This window comes from Equus przewalskii, chromosome 32, assembly GCF_037783145.1.
Source record: "Equus przewalskii isolate Varuska chromosome 32, EquPr2, whole genome shotgun sequence".
NCBI lineage: Eukaryota > Metazoa > Chordata > Mammalia > Perissodactyla > Equidae > Equus > Equus przewalskii.
In genome coordinates this window covers 6,922,613-6,943,314 of record NC_091862.1, presented here as the reverse complement: position 1 = coordinate 6,943,314, position 20,702 = coordinate 6,922,613, and the positions used below count along the sequence as shown (strand labels likewise).

Below are 20,702 nucleotides of genomic sequence, written 5' to 3'. Positions count from 1 at the left end.
TGGGAAGAAATAGAGGGCACAGCCCACTGTTGACGAAGAACACAAGAGATTGGAAACAACAGATCTAGCCATTTGTCAGTGAAATCGTCACCATTTGCCAGAGGTATTATAGGGCCAACAAGTTCAAAGACTTGGATAAATACAAATTAAAGAAGTGAAGAAGACAGAATTGCTTCCCTAATCCTCCCTTTTCCTGAACTACCAAGGCCTATTCACAGTGCAGGGTGCAAGACCTGTGAGGGACCATGCATTACATCTGTATCCCACACGCACTCCTGTAAGCTCTCTGGTCTTTCTGAAGCACAGACAGCATTGAAACACAAGAAAACTGCAAAGGATGGGAGAATGAGTCCCTGAGTAAGTGGCTCCCAGGCATCACTGGAAAAGCAGTGGCAACGTGGAGCACCCCTGGACACAGACCCAGTGTTAGGCTAGTGTGTGTCTATGCCCCATTCTTAACTAAAAGTAGTATGATTCCAAAGGTAGTGTCAATTTCTATTGATGAACACATACAAAAAGATTCACTGACAGGTTTTTCCTGGCAAAATTTGCCTTCCTTTTGGCCCCAGCATTATTTATATTTAGAATCTTACCCTAAGTCAGGAAAACCACAGGTAAATCTCAGCAGGAAATTTCTTTTTTAAAAAAGACTCCTCAAATTTAGCTGTATATCATCTATTTCTACTTGCTTTAACCAGATTTCTAAATTTAAAAAGCAATACCAATCAAGATTCGTGCCACACCTTGAAGAAACATAAACACTGTATTTACAGCACCAACAGTTTGACTCCAATAATAATGCAGCAGACACTTCCAGCACTGAAAGAACAACTTTTCCAAGGCTGTAAAATAACAAGGTTCCCAGACACTGACTTTTTTAATTACAGAGGAAACAGTAATCATATGAGCGCCAGACAAAGACCTCAAACCGCATATCCTTCCTCAGGATAAACAGCTTGCATGTAATGGCAGATGATCCATGCGTGTGCATCTACAGGGTCCAAGAGCAGATTGGCGGGACATAGATTGAAAGTCATACCAATGACCCATTTAGCAAAAACAGCAGAAAACACATTAGATCTGCCTGCTTTGTGTTTATTGCATTATATTCCTTCAAATCAAGTCTGCCTTTTACGATTTCACCATACCTCCGTTGGATATTATTATAGAGATACACATTTAAACAGCATTGTCTACATAGAAAACTACTTATTTACACATCACCAGACTTCTCTCAATTATAATATTGGCATCCTCTACATAATCCAGCAGCTCAAATTCTTGGTAGGGTTATTTTTATACTTTTCTGTTATTTGCTTCTGCTTAACCAAAAAAGAATAGAAAAATCTCCTGTATCTTCAACAGATAACACATTTACCACTAGTTCATTTTAGATTTTATTTGCTGGTTTGCTAGCTCCTTAATTCAACGGTACCAAATTGCAGAAGGAAGATTAGTTTATGGAAGATTTAGAGTGACATTTGGACATTTTTCTCAGGCAAATAGCAGTATAAAACATTTTAAATAGGAGTAACTGGAAGCTATTTCTGCCTTCATTTGATATGTTGACACATATCCAAGGCAATTTTCTGTTTTCCAGTAGCTTCCATATCTAGCCAATTTCTAGATTCAGCTGGGCATTCAGCTTTCCTACAAACACAGTTTTATTCGATAACAGACAAACAGGAAGCTGTATGCAGCCCTGAATATAGTCTGTACCACAAAACTTCCAAAACTCTTAAAGGCAGCTTATTGTCTTGACTCAACTAAAGCTACATAGTTTTCCACTTTGTAGCTTCGCTGTCTTAGTCAATTCAGCGATATAAGCCAGATCGCAGCATCTCAGTGTCGGAAGAGACTATGACATGTAGCTCGTCCCACTCAGAGTTAACACAAAGAATTTCTCTTACAACATCCCTTAGCAGGAGGCTAGTTTGTCTCCATTTCCACACTTCTTGCAATATGGATTTAAGATTTTACTCTAGACTCATATCCATTATAGACATTTTTAATCATTGGAGGTGAATCCCTTATATTGAGGCAAAATTAGCCATTTGGTAATTTACACATGTTCATCCTATATCTGTTCACAGGAGTCAGAGAGACTGAACTTAGACATTTTCTACATGGTAACAACATAAAGCTTTGCCTTTTACATCAATCAGCCCTTCCTACCAGACCCCCTTCTGCTTCAGGCTAAACCCTGCTCTGGACTTACAAGCAAGATGATCTTGAAAAGCATCATTTAGTCTCACTTCTTAATTTATTCCAGAGGAGGTAAACTTTGCTGCAGCACCTTGCAAACAAGTCTTGTGAAAAGAAGGAATAGTAAAGAAAACGTATAAATCAATAAAGAATTTAAAAATAGGAAGGCTTAATATCAAACATAGGAATTTTGAGAAGATTAATGAAGCAGACAAACCTTTGGCACACCTGCGTAAAGAGACAGAATCAAACAAAATCAGACCTCAACGGAGAAATAACTATACACAAAGCAGAGGTTTTATGGAGCAACTATTGTCTAATGTGTCTGAAATCCTAGATGACATGGATAAAAACCTGGAAAAATATAAAACGCCTAAATTAGTTCAAGAAAAATAAATTGAATGAAAACGTGTATATATTAAATAAAAGACAATGGGCTGTGGAGCCAGGACACCTGGGTTTGAATTTCAGATCTACCACTTACTGTGTCAGCTTCTGGGTCTTTTGCCCCAGGTTCCTCATCCTTACAATGGGCTAGTAATCAGACCTACTTCATAGGATTATTGGAGGGATTAAATGAGTTAGTGGGAAAAAAGCATTAGATGATTCTCTGTTCTTCCAAGAGAAGCCCCCAGATGCCTGAACCCACTAACACATTCCAGTGGTCTATTTGGGGTGTAGCATTTTGGTGTACCCATACCTACAAAATGGAATAGGGAATCCTTGATATCTTCCACTTCTAATTAATCTATAATTTAGTTACAAATTTCACAAACAAGCAGAGATCACCAGATCTTCAAGGTAAACAACATGTAAAAGAAACTTCAAGATTTACAAAGAGGACAACAAATACTGAAAAAAACAGAAGAGAATTTTTTTTAAAATGTGATTTGTATGCTTAGAGAGCAACGCAAATCTGTACAAAAATTGTTGAGGTGCAAAAAAAGCTATGAGAGAATAAGAAATAGTTGCTGGAAATTAAAAAATATAACAAAAATAACCACATAGATAGAAGGATCATTCAATAGAGTGAACTTGAAAGAAGAATGAGTCAGGGAATCAGGGCTTCTCAAACTCTAACGTGCATATATATTATCAAGAGAAGCAGTTAAAATGCGGATCTGGGGCTGGGTGGAATCTGAGATTCTGAATTTCTAACAAGCTCCCAGGGGACCCCAATGTTGCTGGTCCATGTTCCACATTTCCAGTGGTAAGGATCTAAAAGAAAAAGTCAAGAAATTTTCCAAAATTGCACGGGGAGGGTGGTGGGAGACAAAGAGATAGAAAATAAAAAAGAGTTCTTTTTTTAAAAAAAATTGAAGCTAAATCAAGAAGTAACACAATTCTTCTAATAGGTAGCGGAGGGGTGAGTTTGCTCTGTGCTTCAGCTGGGACATCCATCTTCTACTGCCCTCAGTGGACTGGATGTTGCCCATCTGCACTGGCGAGGACGATCTTCCTTACTCAGTCTCCAAATTCAAATGCCAATCTTTTCCAGAAACAATCTAACAGACACACCAAGAAAGATGTCTTTCCGGCTATCTGGGCATCCCTCAGCCCAGTCAAGTTGGCACACAAAATTAACCCTCGTAATAGGAAAATAAAATTACTCAAAGATGTACCTCAGCTAAACATTAAAAAAAAAATTCAAAGGAGTGGAGAACACAAGAAATTAAATAAAATAAGCAATGGAACTAACAGAAGAAAAAAAAAGTAACAGATACAAATTCGAACAGGAAAGCAAATGAGTCCGTGAAGAATATCTTTAAAGAGAAAGTATATTCTATGACAACAGACTGTGTGATTAATAACAGACATTCTCAATCACAATATGACGGCATAGAGTTGTTCCATCAATCAGAAAAATGAAAGTCAACTTCTCTGAGAAGAACAGAAAGTTGTAAAAGAAAGGCATGAATATGAATCAAATGTGACACAAACTAAAACATGACAGAGTTTTTAGTAATTGATAAAGCTATCAATAGAGGTATTGACTTTGATGTTTGGAACATTATTGACTGGTACCAGTTGAGAAATATTAGAATTTAATTTCTTCCTTGTGAGTCCAATCATATGACATACTTCATATGCAGTAATTATAGCTTATTTTAGATTTTAAAAAAATTCAACTTATGGGCTGGCCTGGTGACATAGTAGTTAAGTTTGTGTGCTCTGCTTTGGTGGTCCAGAGTTCATGCATTTGGATCCAGGGCACAGACCTAGAACCACTTGTCAAGCCATGTTGTGGCAGTGTCCCACATAAAACAGAGGAAGATTGGCACAGATGTTAGCTCAGCAACAATCTTCCTCAAGTAAAATGATGAAGATTGGCAACTGATGTTAGCTCAGGGCCAATCTTCCTCAGAAATAAATAAAAATTAAATTAAATTAAAAAATTCAACTTATTGGCAAAACATGGAAAAGTTCACTATAGTTAGAGAACGTGATACAAATCGTAAAAACCTTGTCAATGTAACTGTCATGATATGGCTGATAGAATTTAGGAGGAAGAGGAAAAAGAGAAGGAGTCAAAAATGTAGATAAACTAATTCCCTTCTCCTGGAGCATAATGAGCTGATAGATATGATCAAATTTTGTTTTCGTTTTTGTTTTTATTTTGAGGAAGATTAGCCCTGAGCTAACATCTGCCGCGAATCCTCCTCTTTTTGCTGAGGAAGAATGGCCCTGAGCTAACGTCTGTGTCCATCTTCCTCTACTTTATATGTGGGTTGACTGTCCCAGCATGGCTTGATAGGTGGTGCATACGTCCATGCCCAGGATCCAAACCAGTGAACCCCAGGCCGCCGTAGCTGAGCACATGAACTTAACCACTGTGCCACCGGGCCAGCCCCAGATGTGATCAAATTTTATTGGATAAATACAAGTTAAAGCATATTATTCAAAGTGATAATGCACTTTATTATTATATGGAAGAACTGGAGATCAACTATTATCTGGCTTAACACAATGAAAGTCCAGGAAGGCAGAGACCATGTTTGTTTCATATCCCCAGCAGCTCCCAGTAAGTATGGTTGAAGCCTGGATAAAACAACCGGAATGGGGTGAGAGAAGAGGTGTGAAGGACAGTAAGTGTGCTAAACTATAATTGTTTAAGATGGGGAGTGAATAGGCATCTTGTAACATCAATACATCAATGCAAGCTCCTTGATGGTGATAATCCCCAGAAGAGATAAGTAAGAAATGTTTAAAAGTGGCTAATGCTGGGTAATGGAACTGTGAGGCATGAGAGGGTAGATTTTTTTTCTTTTTCATTTTGTGAAGAAAGCAAGCAAGCATGTATTACTTCTATAATGAAAGGCTTTTTAAATGGTAACACAACCAAGGTTTGAAACACTCCAAACATTTCCAACTCTATTAAAAATACATTTTTAAAAATATTGTGAATTGGAGATTTCCCTCATTTACTTCTTCATTCCTCTTAGGAGGAGTTCAGCATTCTATCCTGATTTCCTCTGGGACTTTGTGCAAATCATAGGAGATATATGCAAGATAAAGTTTTGGCAGTGCATAACACTTCTTAAAAGTTCACTAAAAGAAAAGCACTCATATTCTAGACACGGCTCCACGCCTCTCATCACTACCTCTCCCTTCCGGTATTTCTGACTTTCTCCTGGGGACTGAGATGGAGGCATTTCAGGTGTGCATCTTGAGCGGGCACTGAGATTCCTTCCTTAAAAATAAAATGTTGCATCACATAGCGATTATTTTATAAGTCAAGTAACTATTCTTTTAAATGAGAGAGTACAGAGAAACTTATCATATTGGCAAGTGTGGTAGAGTTATCAGCTTTATAATGCTGACCAAGAGAGGCTCATACCTTTATAAAAAGAGGCTGTTATATTTTAAGGTCTCTTCAATCCACTACTTTTACATTTTCGTTTTTCCTGTTGCTAGGAACCAGGCTTTAGGCACAGTCGCATGTGAAGTTATTGGCAAAACCGCAAAGATGTGGGTGTCTACCAAGAGCAGGCGAGCTCGTGGTCCTAAGCGGCCTGTCCAACTTTTCCATAGAGAAACATTGCCCATTCTTTGTTCCTAGTTTTCTCAAAGAAGACATTGCTCTGTAACTTTATTCTAAATTAAAACCCCATAGCATTTAAATTCCAAGCCCGAGGCTTGTTTGTCAACCTTCTCCTTAGCAAAACACATATTTCATGAAATCCCAATGTTTCCTACCAACCACAGCGATAATAACAACAGAGGCCAAAATGTAGCAGGAGCTCAAATCAGAGTATTTAAAACATATAATTACAATGAGTTCTTAAAGATCGCTAAGTACTATGCATGCACTATTAAAAAGGCAATTGAATTGTGGGTATAAGAGGGGTTACATTTAAACCAAAGCAGCCAGGCAGGATGCTTGATGTAGTGACAAAGGAAAGGACATGATGGTTGTGGTGGGCCTGGGGGGGGCGGGGTTGGGGGCACTACAGGGACTTTTAAGAACTCAACCACAATTGAGAAGTAAGGTTTCATGTCACAAACCAGCATAAGACTGGATACATTCCACCACTATGGTAGGAACAAAACTCAATAACCACAGTACTAGGACAGAGAATGTTGCAAAGCTATGATAATACACAAATAGAAGGAAAAGCCATGCCCAAGAAATAATTTTACAGATTCATTGGAAAGTACAACTTGCCTTAGCAATAGCAGATGATGAAAGCCTATATATGCAGGAATTCTAGACTTTTTACAAGATGTAATGAGTAAGGACACAAGGCAGTCCCGGGCAGGGGGCAAGGGAGGGTGGGACAGGAAAGGCACAGGGTCTTTGGACTCTGGACCACAAAAGAGAATCACACTGGAGCAAATAGATTTGATTCCATTAGACTCACCAGAGATAGGCTGTTTGTTTTTTTGTTTTCACCAATTCTTAGTGAGAAGTTAGAAGTCAAGGTTAGAATCCTACTGTTTGTTATTTATAGTCTGATGTCTTAGCACAAGGGGGCCACCCTGGCCAAGCTTATTCCTCTCTACAGATGCTATCCATTAAACAATTCACTATCCAAAAAGCACTCGTAAAGATTGCTTTTTCCTTGATTTACTGCCTTCTCAGCTGTTCACGAGTCAAACTTTGTTTCTTTGTGCTGTTGTTGTAATTTTAGATTGGACGTTACTTAAGATCTGAAACTTATACAATATCCCCACATCTAAATCAAGCATTGTTTCCCTTGTCAAATTTAATTAACATCATATACCAATTAGGTACTATGAATCACTTGCCAAACACTGTTTAGAAACCTTAACATAAATCTCTGTGTTTTACTTAACAATATGTTGAAATCTGTTCATAAGTTTGTGGTTGTTAGTGGTTTGGGCTTAGAAATTTTGAAACTCTCGTGTGTACTGTGAGATACAATAAATGAACGAATATATTGATATATCTGGTAATGTGGTTTCTCACTTTGGGGAAAGGTAGATATAAATACTGAACGGGGAAAAGTGATAGAAAATTCCATGGTGTTGGATTTGAATTGGACTTATCTGGATGAATTCACGAATACCCATGCATACACACAAATATATATGTGTGTACTACTATGTACTGAAACAGTCCAGAAAGAAAGATATCAGCAGCAATGTACACACATAAGAGCCAGATTCTAGAGCATGAAAAATATGAGTCTGGAACATCTTTTGCCAAAAAGCAAGGAAGTGCTCAAAGACTGATGGGGACATATCAAAACTATGACTTAAAGGAGATCCCACTGGCCACATTCTCCTTTAAAGAAGAATGTTACATAGTCAAGATACAAAGAATAACAGAATTACAAGTCTCTCCCTTTTTTTTTTTTACAACACAAATGTAACAATTGATCTGAGCAGGAATATAAATGAATCCTTCAAAAGACTGTTGGGGAATAGGATATTCACATGGTCTCAAAGAAGCAGCCCACATTTTTACTAATTACACAAGGAAAAGGCTGTCTTAACATGGAGAGATGTGGTCGACCTCACTTCCCCAAATGCTGAGTCAGCATCACAAACATCATGGGATGACCTGATACTGTTGTACCTGCTCGTCTGATGTAATGTGATATTTCCATCTAGAAAATAGTCTTGCCGCGTACATTTAACTTGAATATAATCATGAGGAAAAACTTCAGGGAAAATCCAGATTGTGGGACATTCCAACAGACAACTGGCCTGAAATCTTCAAAAATGTCAGGGGTCACGAAAGACAAAAATGGTAGGAAGTTGTTTCAGATTGGAGACTCAAGAAATATGACACGGCCTGACGTGACAAGATAACCAAGTGTGATCCTTGCTTCAATCTGCAAAAGGAAAACAAACCATCTATAAAGGACATTGGATGACAAGTGTGGTAACATACACATGGGCTGCATATTAAATAATATCGCTGAATCAGGGTTAAACTCCTTGACTGCCATAGTAATGGCATGACATGTGAGAATGACTTTATACTTAAGAGATACATGCTGAAATATTAGAAGAAAAATGGGATATCTGAAACTTAATTTCAAATAAATCAACTCAAAATATACACACAAGCATACTGATGTATACACTCACATATATGCCATGTATGTCATGTTTATGTGTGGGTTTGAGTGTGAGATGTATGGGGAGTGACGGTATGTGTGTGTGTGAGAAAGAAGGCAAACGTGTCAAAATGTAAAGAAACGGTAAATCTGGGAAAATATGTGGTTTGTTGTACTAGTCTTTCAATTCTTCTACAGCTTTATAATTTTTCAAAAACAAAAAGGTGGCGAAAATTTTTGCTGGAGAGAGGAAGGGAAGAAAAAGCAACCAGAAATTCCTGTTGATTAAATTAAAGAAATTGCTCTCCAGTGTGCCAAGCATCCGGACAATTGGATTTTTCACATTTTAGCTAGTTGCTCTGGGGCCTACAATCTCACATTCATAACCTCAATAGAATTCTACCACCAATGATTGAATCCAAGGTTTCCTTCCAATGTGTCTGAAAGCAGAAACTCTGTCTCAGTTACAAAGAATTGAGATGAGCTATTAAATTCATCCAGGACATTAGTAGCCAAGACATTATCAGAGACCTATGAATCTAAGTCAGTTTTATGATTTTAAAGCCAAATTGCTTATCTCAGTTCAACACCCTCAATATCTTTATCTCCAAACATATTGTACTAACACCAAGCATATTTCCATGTTGGAAAATTTGAATAGGTGATGTGAAAATTTGAATGATATTTGCATCCATCAAATAGCACTTAGCATTCAAAATCCATTTATAAATCCAACTTTACGCTAAATAGTGTGGTGACATTCTTATAGACCAAATCACTTCATGTGGAAAACGATATCTGAGTCTTTTCTTGTTTTTGAGGGAATTTGCTAAGAAACTAGAGTATTCATGTCATTATACTTACTAGGATTTTTTCACATAGAATACGGTTGTCCTTTGATATCTATGGGGGATTGGTTCCTGGATGGGATGTCAAAATCTGCGGAAGCTCAAGTCACATATATAAAATGGCGTATTTGCATATAACCTAAGCACATTCTCCCACATACTTTATTTTATTATTATTATTATTATTCTTTTGGTGAAGAAGATTGGCCCTGAACTAACATCTGTTGCTAATCTTTCTCTTTTTGTTTGAGCGGAGCATGCAGTCTCCACTGGGCCTGTCCCATCTGCATCTTAAATCATCTCTAGATTACTTTTAATACCTAATACAATGTAAATAGTTGGCATACTGTATTGTTTAGGGAATAACTACAAGAAAAAAGAAGTCTGTACATGTTTAATTCAGGTGCAACCATCCTAGGCATTTTGATCCAGGGTTATTTGAATCCATGAACTGGCAGATATGGAGGGCCAACTGTTCCTAATTTTTTCAGACCATTTTTGAAGATTCTCATTCAAACACTACAGATAAAAAAAGTTAGAACAATTTTCAGCCATGAAGAATTTAAGCTTCCTTTTGCCTTATTTGGCCCAACATAGTGCCTTCTGGAAGTCCTTGTTACCACTAAAATATAAAGCTTACTTCGCATCTGTGTCCCTCCCATCTGAATTGTAAGCACCTTGAGGCTAGTAATTAGGTCTTTTGTCACACGTAAGATGATATCCTGTGTATATCTGTTTCCTGAGAATGGACAAACTGATTTCATGGCTTAAAATAAATGAAATATATTCCATTAGGCTTAGAGTTAATGTCACATAAATCCTAAGGAATTTGTGGACGACAATCTGATATCTTCCTATATAAGGACGGGATGAAATTATGCCTCATGTACTTGACCATTTCTATGTATTGAGCCATATGAAATACCATGTCTTTGCTGAGCAGAGACTACGTTTAGAAATGCCCGACTTAAAAGTATGCTTAAAGGTCACCAAGCATGATTACATTCTATCCAACACTATAAAATGCAGTCAAGTGTAAATGATTATTGAGCAAACTATGAATGATTCATTCACGGCAGATTTTTCATTAGAAGGTATTGTCTCCTTTCCTGTAAAGTCAACATTATGATCCAGGATGCCATTTATCAGAATTTATGCTATTAAATAAGATATGAAAAGGGAATCTTCCTATGTGTCTCACATCAAATTACTCTCCACCTAAAAATAAACATACACACTGTGGTCAATGGAGGGAGAGGGTGTGTGGTACGTGTATGATATGATTTGAGAGAGCATGTGTATACGTATGTGTGTGAGTACGCATACAATTTTCCTCACTGATCTTTGACTTATGACTGAAGTCAATTACAAATACTTATTTCTTTTGTTTGAAGCGCTGGACTCATTGAAATACCCCAGGATTGGTAACTAACACGTTAGCCATTATAAAAAATTCAAATGAGACTTTTGGATATTTTCTCAGTGTTAGCTGAGAGAGCTTTGAGAGAAAGAAACCCAGGGATGTTTGTAATGAGATTTGTCCAAAGTAGAGATGTTGAGTTGTCAGAGGATCATATAAATCCATGGACACATCAGATGGCAAGAGCTGCAGGAGGGTCAAGATGGCTTCTGGAACTAGATAAAAGTGGACATCAGGAACAGATCCTCTACCCCCCAGGTTTAACTGTGGGCAATCTTGCTAAGGCCCCAGATCCTTTGGTACTACATGTATCAACAGCACTAGCTAAGGAGATTTATCAGAGTAATAATCTGTTTATTTTGGAGTTTGAAATATGTACACTCTCCATAGCATCTTTTTGCCACTGAGAATTAAGAGATGCTTTCACTTCCTGTCGCTATAAAAAACTACTTCACAATTTACAGGGCAACTGCTCACTCTTCATATTTTAAAAGATATAAATAGGAAATCAGAAAATAAAAACCTCTCCTTATCTGTAGGAAATTTGCTGAAGGGCAAATTTCATGACTGACACATTACCCTTGAGCAGGGGTTATAGATAGATAATATTAAGAGAATAATCACCAAGTATTTCAATTTACTTGATTTAACAGGCTTTTAATTCATTCCAAGGAGTATAATTTGATTAATAAACTGCAGGCCAAATAAGGATCTGGTAGTATGTGACTTATTCTGATTTAATTGAATCCATGGAACAGTTCATAAGCAATCCATTGGTTACAGCAGGTAAACCTTGCTTGGATGTCCCAAATCTCACTTACTTAGTGCCAGATGTGGGTTTCAACTGTTCATCAATTTCTGCATTATGATTCTGGCACCAAGCAGCTCTCCAGGAAAGGGAAGAGATCATGAAAGTGTATGTAAGAAAAAGAACATGGCTCGAGTGCTTCCTCACTGCCTCTCTCTTCAATATGACACAATCCAATCTGACAACTGTTTACCGGGTCTGAAGGAAGGGGGCACAGGGTGTTCACTACTTCACGCAGGTATTTACTCTACATATTGAGACTGGGTATGAGTTGTGTGCCCAGCAGTACCATAAGTCATTGAGGATTCAGAAATGAAACGCATTGCCCCATGCAAGGTGCTCACAGTCTATCCAGGGAGAGATTAAGAAATAGAGAGCAGCAGAGATTATAATAAGTGAAATTGCAGAGATACGCACAGTCATTGAAGGAGTTTAGGGGGTGGAGGAAACAGGGGAATTTTGAGCAGTCTGATGCAGTTCAAATGTGGGCAAGGGTTGGAAAATAAAACTAGATCAGACTACAAAGAATAACAAATTAAGGGCTGGGCATTTTATTCTGCATACACTTGGAAGGCACTGAAGGATTTTAAGGGACTGAGTGGCAGTTTCCATTTTGAAGTTCATAAGATAACAGGCTAGAAGGCAGAGCTTCAGCTCCATGAAGTATGTTTTATCAAACCATACAGGAGAGGTTCTGAGTAAGACATACATAAAAATGTATATCGCTGAGGGAAAGCAGCTATAATTCATGATGACATAAAGACTTCTTTAAATCAGAAACACAAAGCAGGCAAAGAAAAAGTTCCTTAAAGTGGAAAGAGAGAGAAGGTGGGACTTAAAATACATAATAAAGAGTGATTTAAAATCTCTTTATGCTGGCATGTAAACGATTTTGGATCAGGCAATTCTAGAGAAAGTTATGTGATTTCAAGTAAGAGTTATATGCAAGATGAGATACCCAGCAGTCTAACACAAGCTTGCCACACAGTAGCCTGAGTCATTTTCCTAGGGTTTGATGTATCAAAGACGTCCACCACAGCCCTTCCCTCACCGAGGGTGCATGAATTACAGGAAAGAGAAAACTGAATGAGACTGTGAGAAAGGACTATGCATTTCTTAGCCAAGTCGCCTTCAACAGGTCGGGAAAACTGGGGTGAAGCTATGGACCAAAGATCACCCAGTATCTGCCACGCCTTCCCTCACCCCTGGAACAGCTCTTGAGATTGTGTCAGAACATTCTGACTTCTCCCTCACTGCAGCTGGACCCACTCACTAATACCGGTTTGCCTGAACAAGGGCCTCAGAAAGGAATCCCAACCCAGGCTCCATCCTCTTTGCACCCAGGCTGACACACAGGTGCTGGGTTAGAAGGACCAGTTTAAGAGCCATGGACCTCCATCCAAGGAGTGGAACAGATGACTGAGAATGAATGCAGCAATGTCATTCCTGTGTAAACATAATGAAAACTCACTTTATGGCAGGATAATGGCTAAGAGTGATGAATCATACGATATTCAACGTTGCTATAGAGAATGTTTGCAATTGTGGTGGTATCAAATGATGGAAATCAAATGTTATTTAAAAATAAAAATTTACATTTAAACTTCAAATTATAAAAATCCGTATGCTCACACTTAAAAAGAAATATACATTTCAGATCGGAGCATCTGCATGTTTTCTATTAAACGCTTCCCCTCATTTTTGCTACTAATTATAAATAAATGTATCCACTTCATTTTTGTAAATAGATGACAGCTATAAATGACACCGTGACTTCTAAGTAAATGCCAGGTAAAGGCAGAACATATCAAGGTCTTCACCTTGAAATGGCTGATGGTAAATGACTGAAAACAACAGCATTAATGTGTTCTCTTAAAGCAAATAAAACCAACCACAACTAAAAGCGTATTTAATTTTTGTTTTCATTTATAAGGCAATCAACGAATTACACACACAAAAAAAGCCCAAGGTTTTCTCAGCCAGCACTTTGCACTAGCCTTATGCCTGTGGAGATGGCCTGTCCTTTGATCACCAAAATGACACTCTTCTTGTCATATTGCCAGTCAAGAGCACACCACAGGGTTGCTTTTCCAATCATGATAATAGATTAATTTTGTTCCATCCACAGTCCATCCTGGTGCATTTGTGACCAAGAGAGCGCATACTTTCAAAATGGCTGTGTGAGATGAAGTGGGCTTATTTTGGTTACAGAAGAAGCAAAGAAAAGTGACAGACATTATGGTTAGAAAGTGAGGGTGAATTCCTACTTCAGTAAAGTAATGGCAAAAAAGATTTCCTTTGACAAAGTTGCTGTGTATGAGGAGACTCATACATTGAAGTGTTGATGCATATGGGTAGACCCATAAAAGAGTGCCTTTCCTTCTTAGAACGCTTTCTCTAGAAGGAAGGGAAGGCAGTCTATTAGTTATGAGAAAATATGAACATTTATTACCCCAAAGCACAGCAGGATGTGATCAGTGCTCATGAAATTGGCACAAAGTCAACAGGATTTTAAATCAAGGGGATTGGGATGATGCAGGAGAGCACCATGGATTGGCTGCCAACCTGCGGTGTTCCCTGAAGCCTGGCTAGGGCTGTCAGGTATTTAACTGTTTTCTCTCAACTCCAAACTCACCCTTCTACACTCTGCTCTTGATGCTGGGGATGCTGCTTTGCAAACTACATCTCCCAGACTCCTTTGCCAGCTGGTTTTTGCTAGGTCCTATCAATAGGAGGCATTTAGGGGTGTTTGTGATGCAGGAGAAGAGGAATGGAAACTTCCTCATTCCTGTCTGCTTGCTGCGCGTGTCAGCAGTATCACATGAATACAGGTACCCCAGGAGTGATGCTTCATCACAGAGGCAGCTGTCATCTCCAGCCTCTGGCTTCTTTTGGCATGCCCAGAACCAGTAGATCTTGCCCCTCTAAGGAACCCGTAGCAACCAGGTCTTCAAGAAAGCAAGGCAGAGAAGAGAGAGGGGCTGCTTCTACCAGTAGGGAAACATCAGAGAGATTTGGGAGCTCACCATCAGCTTTGTCTGAATCTATATAGATGAACCACTCCAAGTCTCTGGGTCCAATGTCTTCCCAATTAATGCTCTACCTTTCACATAAAAGACTTGAAGAGTCTATGAGCTCTGAAACCTGTTGTAATTCTGTAAAATTTTGGATTTGATTTTCTGCAAGTCAGCCTTACGGCTTCAAAGGATAAAAAAACATCAAACCTTCTTTTAGTCTTTTAGGTCAACATAGAAGGTCTTTTGTTCTGAACATATCCTGAGCTTGTGATTGTTTTTGTCTAAGTTCCCTATCCATCTGATCGCATAGTCCTTGTCATCATCATTCCTACCATCATAGGCAAGTACGGCAAGGATGAGATCATCTAAGGCACTGGCTTTATGAGATGTTTCTTCACAGTCAATCATGGGAAATATTCCTCCAAGACTTTTCTGAAGGGTCCTATACTAACTAATAGGATGACTGTCAGTGGGGTAAGGGAAATATACACTTCTGCTGGGGATTATTGGCTCTGAATTGAAATTAACTCATGGTATCCAAAATGCCTTTCCTGTCTACTATGTTTCTAATAGCATCACCTTCCACAGATTTATAGAATGTCTGAGTCACTGTATGATGTTCACACACATTGCTTCTGAATAGTTCACATTTCACTGCAAAGGAAATATGGCAATAGCTATGTCCTTTGACTTTTCTCATATTATTAAGTTTCCCAACAAAAGGCCAGGAAGCAGCTGGCCTGATGGAATGGTGACTGACCTAGTGAAGTCTTAGTTGTGGTGCCAGTTGGTGACAACATTCAGAATGGCTGAGGCACTATCTGAGGGAGCTCTGATACGAGCTCTGAACCAGCAACATATGGCACCATTTCTCTCACAGCCAGAAAACAAGTATGAGGAATCAAGTGGGAGTGGCTACTTTGACTATTACATCTAATAACCCACTCATGGACTGTTTGATTTCCAGCCTCTTAACTTTGGGCTCTGCTGGTTTAGATGTCTTAGTAACCAAGGGAGCAGGGTTTTCAGCAGGGGACACAAAAATTGCTCCATTTATTAAAAGTTGAGACTGCTACCTGGCCATTTTGAGGTCCCTGAACACCGAGCTAACAAGGAAAAAAAGAGGGATATTGTGTTGGCTGCAGTATCAATCCCAATTACTATGGGAAAATTGAGTTGCTACTACACAATGGCGACAGGGAGAAATGCATACGATATAGAAGAGACTCCTATGGTTCCTCTCAGTATTTCCACATCCAATATCAAAGTTAATGAAAACTATGGTGACCCAACAAAGATTTCTGTATTTAGAGCTTGTTAGGAATGAAGATTTGAGTCATCCTATAGAATAATTTTTTAAAAATTTTACAAACTGAGATTATGACTGAGGGAAAGGTAACAGGGGATGAATTGTAGAAAAGAGATGTTATAAAGGAATGTAATTGAACATATATATATATATATGCTATATGTTTGTATCTGTGGTTAACTTTATGATTTAATTTATTCTTTAGGATATAAGATATTCTTTTGGCATTATGAATAAACTAAAAGGGGAATTAGCATCTCTCAGAGATGGGTGGTATGATTGGAACATATGTCTTCCATTTTTCAGAGGAGGCTCAGAGAGTCTGGGTGTGAACAGTTGTTTCTTGCTAGGTACACCTATGAAGTATTCGCTGCTGTGGAGAGGAAGTTCACACATGTGCATAGGGTCGGTCCATATGCAATCTGAGTAGACAGAGGGGATGTTGGATGTGGATCACTTAACTATCACCTCTCAACTCCTAATCCTCCATTCTGTAATGCTTGGGTTGGGATTTGACATAATAAATTACTCAGATTCTTTTATCAGCTGGTTTCTTCTTGGATTATGCTAAGAGAAAGCACTAGAGGGAGACTGGAAAATATGAGGAAGGGAGAGGGGCTTCCTTCTTCCTGTTTGGTTCATGTCTGTTGAGCGTCTGCCAGCAGCGGCAGCTTCTCCCAACGCCTCAACACCTTGTCCTACACTGGCTGTTCCTTCCAGCCAGTAGCTTCTCTTAAACGATGAGAACTAGCCTCATCATGCCCTTTCAGAGATCTGAACGCAACTCAGAGAGGTCTCACCTGTGAGCTTCTAGGTTCTGATAAACCTAATCTCTTCCCTTTGTTCTTCTAACTCCGGGAGTGATAGCATCTTCTTGAGTTATCATCTCTCAATGTAAACAATTCCCTGTGTTAAATTCACTCTGTAAAAACCCAGTGGGATTTCTCATTCCCTGACTGGAAAAGGGATATGGCAGGGTTAAATCAGTGAGGTTGAAGTTCAACATGACATGTTAAGTACAAGTAATAAAGAGTCTAAGCTAGGGATGAATATAATGGATATTATGCAAGAAAAGTCAATAACGCTGTCAACCTGGATTTGAGGTGCAATTGAAAAGGGGGGAAAAATCAAAGATAACCCTAAATTCTGAGGCTGAGTGAATGGAATATGAGGGTAGAGATTACAGGTATGGTTGTGATATATGTTGACTTTGAAGTGTTTTGAGAACATTTAGGTGAAACTTTATTACAGGTGAATGCAAATTTTTTTAGGTTCAAGAAAGTTCCATAGTATTAAAAATGAAGTTTTGAGAGTAATCTGTAGATCAGTCTATATAACTCCAAGGGAGTAGATGAGGTGACTAGATAGGACAGTATAGACAGGAAAGAAAGAAGCAAAAAGCCTTGATGAACATACACATTTAAGAGATGGAGGACAACAGCAGGTCAGTGAGAGAAATAAATAAGGGTTAGTCAGGAAAGAATGACTAAGAAGGAATGAAACCCCTTAACAAAGTGTCATTAAAGCCAGGGATGCCATAGAAAGAGGAAGCTAAAGAGGAAGGAATGGTCAGTTGTGTCAAATGCCTACACAGGAAAGTTCAGCCAGCATCAAGTAAAAATATTATAGAAAGTGAGTAATTCTCCAAAATGCCACCTTCCAACCTGCCAGCTGTCTTGTGGGAATGTGACACATCATCATCAGCTCTGATTTAATAAGAATGACACTAACAGTTAGCAAACATAGAAACAGGGAAAACGCTGCCAACATCGTGTAGCACATCCCTAAAAACAACCCAGAAAAACTGTCTCCACATGCTTCAGATTCTAGACCCAGGAACTCTATGAATAACTGCATATGAGTCTGTGGACGGCACCTCACCTCCGGAGTAGAAAAATAGCTCCACTTATGACTCAAGGAGGCAATACTTTTGATCATTTTTTCAATTCTTCATTGGCATAGTATTTGGTTCCACTTCATTGGCAACATGTAAATATTATCATCATATCTTCATTAGTGACAATATTTTTTCCTACAAAAGACTTAAGCTGAAGGAAATAAAACAATCTCAATTTCAGGAAATCTTCTAATGAGGATTGGAAGAAAGGACTAGGAAACAATTGTCTCCAGAGAAAATTGGGGGAAAAACCCACCACTTATTTTGGTTGACTCGCTCCACTCAACCACTCAGCTTGTGATTTACAAGCATAAAAGTAGCAGACATTGGAGAACACCTCTTCCATTTTTGGCAATGCACAATGGTCAAAGTCATGAAAGATCAAATGACTGGACCTGGTGTACTAAAGATACTTTTCAAGCAAAGCCACACTCATAGTGAAAGAAAATACATGGCAGCTACTCAGTAAGTATTTGTTGAATGAAGGTGTGAATGAGCGTATGATGGCTGTGAGATACTTCTTGTCTAGGTATGTGGCTCTTTTACAATTAGAGGATGAATTACTATATTTAAAACAGGTAGAGCATTGTCAGAGACAACATCTGCTATGAATAGTCAGAGCCTAGTAGATAAATGATGACCTGTCATTGCTATAAATAGCTTCACTTATTAGTGGCAACAGAAGCAGGGTGTTGTGACTCATGGTATCTGATATATCATCTCCTCTTATGAAATACAGACATAAAGTTCATTAGCATAAATATACTTTTGAGTACAATTACCGTTTAATATGATGGAAAGCACAATGAGAAGAAGAAGTAGGAAAGGATCATTATTTAGGAAAGGATCGAATTATATGACGGAAGTTACCAAAGTTCCTTTTGGAATGGTAAAATTACACATTAACTGTGATATCATGGGAGCATGAAGTAGTAGTTCATTGATTTGATAATTTTATAACAGCTGATAATCAATTCCATTAATGCTCATCAATAATATGAAAGATTTTGGCCAATAGGTAAAAAGTACACAGTCATGGTTCTTGAGTTTTTTTCTTTCTGCCTTTGTCACAGACAACCCCTGCCCTGACTATTCCATCTTGCCTCTACAGTTCTTTATCACATAGAGTCTGTATGCCCTTAATATGATGTTTGTCACCATAAGAGATAAGTTGAGATTCACCGAAGAAGGTGAACCATGGTGGCATCATGCAACTTGAATGTTTTTCTAAAAATGTTTTAGGTAATGGAATCCATCTGTCTGTCTAATAAATATTTTCACAAGTCTTCTCACTAGGGAATTAAATATATATACATTTTTAGCAATAAAAAATATTCATTATTCATGATAATTGCAAAACTGTACTCAGAAAGTTAAGGGCTATAAATGTTACAATTATTAACGCTGTTTTACCGTAAGCTGTTTTACAGCAATAACAAAGGATCAATGCTTTCATAGTTAAATCACTGATAGATGCAGTTTCAGATTATCCACTAACTTACAATAAATGGTTATGAAAGACATGTCTCATTTATCCTGACCAAACCAGATGCAATTACAAAACAAGATCAAGATTACATTGTAATAATTTACTATTCAAAAATATAATCTATATCCAATAGATATTATTAATAGAACTAATAATTATATAATTAATAATAATATAGTGTAGATTATTATGTTATCTAACAATATAATTAACAGATAATACAAATAGAAGCAGGATCTTTAAAATTTTAATCTTTCAAAAGAATTTCTCAGGGCCTGCTCCGCGGTCGAGTGGTTAAGTTTGCGCGCTCCGCTGCAGGGGCCCAGGGTTCAGATCCTGGGTGTGGACGTGCCACCGCTCGTCAGGCCACGTTGAGGCAGCATCCCACATCCCACAACTAGAAGGACCTGCAACTAAGATATACAACTATGTACGGGGGGGTTTGAGGAGATAAAGCAGAAAAAAAAAAAAAGAAAGATTGGCAACAGTTGTTAGCCCAGGTGCCAATCTTTAAAAAAAAAAAGAATTTCTCATAGCTATGACCCTGGGGGTACATCCTAGCTTCTTACCTCCTATATTCTGACTTATTAATATTATTAAAAATATTAATATTAAATATTAAAAATATTAAAAAGCAAACAAACCAAAAGAAAAAGAAATCCTATTAGATGATTACAAAAATATCATTTATTTTGGACAGCTAACTGATGTCCATTGAGCTCTTAACTGTGCTAGGCACTGGAGATTCAGTGCACGTTACAGACCCAGTGCTTGTTCCGGTAGTGATTATAATTTATTAGAACAAAGAACAAATAGATATGGAAATAATCACTGAAGTCACTTTGATATAGCTTACCAAGTTCCAATGATTCTACATACCTAGGCAGTACCATAACCATTTAGAGTTGAGAACTTTCTTTTTCCAAGGTTTCTCTGGCATTTTGAGAAGCTTTTTTTCTTTTTCTTTTTTTTTGAGGAAGATTAGCCCTGAGCTAACTACTGCCAGTCTTCCTCTTTTTCGCTGAGGAAGCCTAGTCCTGAGCTAACATCGTGCCCATCTTCCTCTACTTTATACGTGGGATGCCTACCACAGCATGGCGTGCCAAGCAGTGCCATGTCCGCACCCAGGATCCAAACCAGCGAACCCCAGGCCACCAAGAAGCAGAATGTGTGAACTTA

The 20,702-nt window shown here is 38.2% G+C and overlaps 1 protein-coding gene across 8 annotated transcripts in view; it reads right to left on the bottom strand.

Annotated features, from left to right (window-relative positions):
• Positions 1-20,702, bottom strand: part of PRKN (parkin RBR E3 ubiquitin protein ligase) — a 1,214,117-nt gene that overhangs the window by 659,569 nt on the left and 533,846 nt on the right. The gene's annotated exons all lie outside the window — the stretch shown is intronic.